This window comes from Capricornis sumatraensis, chromosome 2 (genome assembly GCF_032405125.1).
Source record: "Capricornis sumatraensis isolate serow.1 chromosome 2, serow.2, whole genome shotgun sequence".
In the NCBI taxonomy this organism is placed as follows: Eukaryota; Metazoa; Chordata; class Mammalia; order Artiodactyla; family Bovidae; genus Capricornis; species Capricornis sumatraensis.
This window is the reverse complement of record NC_091070.1, coordinates 142,666,422-142,672,421: the sequence shown is the minus strand read 5'-3', so window position 1 is coordinate 142,672,421 and position 6,000 is coordinate 142,666,422.

Genomic DNA, 6,000 nt, shown 5'->3' with positions numbered 1-6,000 from the left:
ATATTTGTTATACCATGTAAAGGGCACAATGATTCTGACAAGAAGATCATTTTATGTTGTAGATCAGGAAAGCGAGGTTCAGGAAGGTTAAATAGTTTTCTCACACAGTTGTCACAAAGTAGTATTTCAAAAACAGGTTACTCATATTACAAAGCCCGTTTCCTCTAAAACTTACTGATACTTAAGAGTTCTGAACATCAATCCTAATATTTCATATTCTGAATGGCCTTGGCAAATCACTTAAGTTATGACAATATAAAACTCAGAGGGATTTTTTTTTCTTGAGGAAAAATGAAACATGCTTGTAAATAAATGCCTCACAGGTGTAAATTATTCTTACAAATCCTTCAAGGCCCTGATTATATCTATTTTCTAAAGTTTTCTTGATTCACTAAATTGAATTCATTCCTATTTCCTCAGTGTATTCATTGCACTTGGTGTGTATCTCAGAGTTTATTGTATTTATTTTTATGTTTTTTCTTCATATACTGACACTGAGTCTTTTGAAGATGAAGTCATTGCAATATATACAGCACTTAACAAAGTGCTTGATACAATAAAATGAACACCATCTGCCCTCTAAATAAATAAATAAAAACCTTGTATTAAAATTAATGCATTGGCATAAAAGATATAAAAATCAGAAAACTATCTTGATTACCTGAAAAACTAGTAAAAGAAAATAACTCAATAAACAGAAGATCATATTTGCAGCTCAAATATAAAGCATTTAAAATGTTTCTATTGCAGACATCTTAAGCTGTTCAATAAGAAATCATTTATTAAGGACAATTAAGAAAAAGGCTCTTCCCTTCTTAATCTAAGCTACAATAGAAATAGAGCTTCCCCAGTGGGGTGTCTCAGTGGTAAAGAATCTGCATGCAAAGAAGGAGATGCAGAAAATGTGGATTCAATCCATGGGTCGGGAAGATCCCCTAGAGGAGGGCATGGCAACCCACCCCAGTATTCTTGCCTGGAAAATCCAGTGGATTTTTGCCAGAACAGCCTGGCATCCATAGAGTTGGGACATGAGTGAAGTGACTTAACACACACAATAGAAATAATGTGCTATTGGTTCTCAGGTCGCTAAAGGTCCATGATTACAAGCATGGAAATCTAGGGTATTTTCAATACTTCAACAATTTTTTGAAACTGTTGAATTCCCTGGGTTAGAATAACTGGCAAATAAAACTCTCCTTTTGTTTTTTGCTCTGGGCCAAAAATAAAGAAGCACATTTTGAAGTTAAGAAGTAATGAATGGCAACATCATGGAAATTGTTGGACCAAGTTAATGTATCAAATACTTTGACTAGACCTACTAGTCAGATGGTCACTATAATGAAATAAACTTGTCCTTTGGATGATCAACTTTGGATAAAATGCTGAGTGATGGTCAAAACTGGTAACCACTAGCACTGAAAAATGCTTATTGTCTGGATTTAATTTAATTATTATTAGTAAAACTTATGCAGTATTGTAAATAATATTATGAACTCAAGAGTATAAGAAAAATTTTGAAAGAGTGTAAGAAAAGTCAAGTGGGCCTTAGGAAGCATCAGTATGAACAAAGTCAGTGGAGGTGATGGAATTCTAGTTGAGCTATTTCAAATACTAAAAGATGATGCTGTGAAAGTGCTGTGCTCAATATGCCAGCAAATTTGGAAAACTCAGCAGTGGCCACAGGACTGGAAAAGGTCAGTTTTCATTCCAATCCCAAAGAAAGGCAATCCCAAAGAATGCTCAAACTACTGCACAGTTACACTTATCTCACACACTAGCAAAGTAATGCTCAAAATTCTCCAAGCCAGGTTTCAACAGTATGCGAACGGTGAACTTCCCAATGTTCAAGCTGGATTTAGAAAAGCCAGAGCAGCCAGAGATCAAATTATCAACATCTGTTAGACTATCGAAAAAGCAAGAGAATTCCAGAAAAACATCTATTTCTGCTTTATTGACTATGCCAAAGCCTTTGACTATGTGGATCATAACAAACTGGTGAAAAATTCTTCAAGAGATGGGAATACCAAACCACTTTACTTGCTTCCTGAGAGATTTGTATGCAGGTCAAGAAGCAACAGTTAGAACTGAACATGGAAGAACAGACTGGTTCCAAATCGGGAAAGGAGTATGTCAAGGCTGTATACTGTCAGCCTGCTTATTTAATTTATATGCAGAGTATATCATGCAGAATGCCAGGCTGGATGAAGCACAAGCTGGAATCAAGATTGCTGGGAGAAATATCAATAACCTCAGATATGCATATGACACCACCCTTATGGTAGAAAGCAAAGAAGAACTAAAGAGCCTCTTGATGAAAATGAAAAAAGAGAGTGAAAAATTTGGCTTAAAACTCAACATTCAGAAAACTAAGATTATGGCATCTGGTCCCATCACTTCATTGCAAATAGATAGGGAAACAATGGAAACAGTGAGAAATGTTATTTTATTGGGCTCCAAAATCACTGCAGATGGTGACTACAGCCATGAAATTTAAAAAAAACAAACAAACAACACTTCTTCCTTGGAAGAAAGGTATGACCAACCTAGACAGCATATTAAGAAGCAGAGACATTAGTTTGCTAACAAAGGTCCATCTAGTTAAAGCTGTGTTTTTTTTCCAGTAGTCATGTATGGATGTGAGAGTTGGACTATAAAGAAAACTGAGCACCAAAGAATTGATGCTCTTGGACTGTGGTGTTGGAGAACACACTTGAGAGTCCCTTGAACTGCAAGGAGATCCAACCAGTCTATTCTAAAGGAAATCAGTCCTGAAATCAGTTCAGGACTGCTGCTGAAGCTGAAACGCCAATACTTCAGCCACCTGTTATGAAGAACTTACTCATTGGAAAAGACTCTGATGCTGGAAAAGACTGAAGGGGACAAGAGAAGATGAGATGGTCAGATGGTATCACTGACTTGAGGGACATGACTCTGAGTAAACTCTGGGAGTTGATGATGGACAGGGAGGCCTGGCATGCTGCAGTCCCTGCAGTTGCAGAGTCGGACACGACTGAGCAACTGAACTGAACTGAACTGATAAGAAAAACAGTGTTAACAGTCAATAAATGTAGTTTTGTTGGTAGACTAATTCCTTTCAGATAATGTTGTCCACAGCTAAAAAGAAATAATGGAAATTTAGTAATGAAAATATTGATAACTTTTCTCTGAAAGTACATAGAGGGCCTAACAAATTCATTTTCACTAAGTGAATACAGTCAAGTGTAAGTATGCAGATGAAGATATTTAACATTGCCAGCGTCTTAGAAACCTCCCTTAATGCACTCATCTACTACTTGTCTATGTACGAGGTCCAGAAGCTGTGTGTTCTATCCCTGGGTCAGGAAGATTCCCTGCAGAAGGGCATGGCAACCCACTCCAGTATTCTTGCCTGGAGAATCCCACGGGCAGAGGAGCCTTGAAGGCTGCAGTCCATAGTGTCGCACAGACTCGGATACAACTGAAGCGACTTAGTAGAGCACAGTATTACTTACCTACTGACCCTGCCTCCACTGCAGCCAAAATGTAACCATTATTCTAATTTTACTCTAATTTTAATACCACAGGTTAGATTTTCCTCTTTGTGCGCTTTATTAAAGCAAGTAATACAGTATGTATTTTTGTGTCTGGCTCTTTACACTCCATTTTATGTTGTGACATTCATCCGCTTGATGGCATATAGTAGTAGTGTGCCCTTAATCATTATTTTATAGTATTTCATTGCTTGAAAATACACTTTAGAAATTTTATTTCATTATTGATGGAATTTGGGCTGCTTCTGTTTCTGTTACTGGCAATGCTTCTAGGAACATTCTCATATGTGTTTGTTATTGCATATTTATACACAGTTTGGCTGAATACAAAATTAACAATGGACTGTTAGGCAATAGGAAGGCATGTGGTCAGAACTGGTAGACTTTGTCACTTTTTAAAGTGGTTTTACCAATTATCACTTCAATTAGCAGAGTGTGTGTTTTAGTTGCTCAGTTGTATCTAACTCTTAGCAACTCCATGGACTATAGACCACCAGGCTCATCTATCAGTAGGATTTTCCAGGCAAAAATACTGAAGTGGGTAGCCATTCCCTTCTCCGGGGGATCTTCCTAACCCAGTGATTGAACCTGGGTCTCCAGAATCACAGGCAGATTCTTTACTGTCTGAGCCACCAGAGAAGCCTAATTAGCAGAGTATAAGAGTTTAAAGTATTCTACATCCTAACACTTGATATTTTCAGATCAATTACTATAATTTCAGCCATCCTGGTGAGTGTATGGTAGAATCTTACTGCTAATTCAGCCACCATTTCTTTACTCACCTCCTCTCAATTCCTTGTGGTTTAGTATTTATAAGAATCTCATGATTCTGTGTCACTGTTTGTTTCTCTCACTTCTACATTTTTTAGCTTAATGCCTGTAACCAAGTATCATGTATTTTTGTTGTTATTCATTAATTGCTTTTTACAATAATTTAAATATCAGCTTTGAATTACTGTGCAATAGTTTGTCCTGCTTTATTTGGTGATATTGATCTGCTAAAAATTTTATAGTCAAGTTTTGTGTTTGTGAAGTATGTGCTAATTTTTAATAAATATTTTCCATGTACCTTTCCAAACTAATTCAGGAATTGTCATTTACTTGCCTCTAGCATTTTCTTCTCTTTCGGAGAAGGCAATGGCAGCCCACTCCAGTACTCTTGCCTGGAGAATCCCATGGATGGAGGAGCCTGGTAGGCTGAAGTTCATGGGGTTGCGGAGTCGGACATGACTGAGTGACTTCACTTTCACTTTTCACTTGCATGCATTGGAGAAGGAAATGGCAACCCACTCCAGTGTTCTTGCCTGGAGAATCCCAGGGATGGGGGATCCTGGTGGACTGCCATCTCTGGGGTCGCACAGAGTCAGACATGACTGAAGCGACACAGCAGCAGCAGCATTTTCTAATGATGTGTGAGACACAGAAAGCTAACCAAACCCTTCGTCCAAGAAGATGCTGCCATTTCTACATACCCCATGAAACATGAGTAGAAAGGTTATGAGTTTTTAAGATGTGGTTTCTTCCCCATTGTGTCTTCCCTTTCCAGTAATATCAAAACTTAACAAGATGACATTAGAAGATGGTGGTGCCATAGATGGTGCAGCTTAGTTCTCTGGAGAAGGAGAGACATCCACAGATCAGGAAAATTCACTCTGAACTTTATAGAAGTGAGTAATAAACTTCTAATGTGATTAGGCCACTTAAAATTTGTGAGTTCTTGCCATATGACCCAGGAATCCCACTGCTGGGGATACACACTGAGGAAACCAGAATTGAAAGAGACACGTGTACCCTAATGTTCATCGCAGCACTGTTTATAATAGCCAGGACATGGAAGCAACCTAGATGTCCATCAGCAGATGAATGGATAAGAAAGCTGTGGTACATATACACAATGGAGTATTACTCAGCCATTAAAAATAATACATTTGAATCAGTTCTAATGAGGTGGATGAAACTGGAGCTGATTATACAGAGTGAAGTAAGCCAGAAAGAAAAACACCAATACGGTATACTAATGCATGCATATGGAATTTAGAAAGATGGTAACGATAACTCTGTATGTGAGACAGCAAGAGACACAGATGTACAGAACAGTCTTTTGGACTCTGTGGGAGAATGCGAGGGTGGGATGATTTGGGAGAAGGCATTGAAATGTGTAAATTATCATATATGAAATGAATCACCAGTCCAGGTTTGATGCATGATACAGGGTTCTCGGGGCTGGTGCACTGGGATGACCCAGAGGGATGGGATGGGGAGGGAGGTGGGCGGGGGGTTCAGGATGGGGAACACATGTACACCCATGGCTGATTCATGTCAATGTATGGCAAAACCAATACAATATTGTAAAGTAAAAAAAAAAAAAACTAAGTAAAAAATAAAAATAGCAACCACCTCCCCCCTGCAAAAAATAGAATTTTTGAGTTCTTGTTACATCAGCTAGCTTGTCTTTAATTAATGTGAAAAT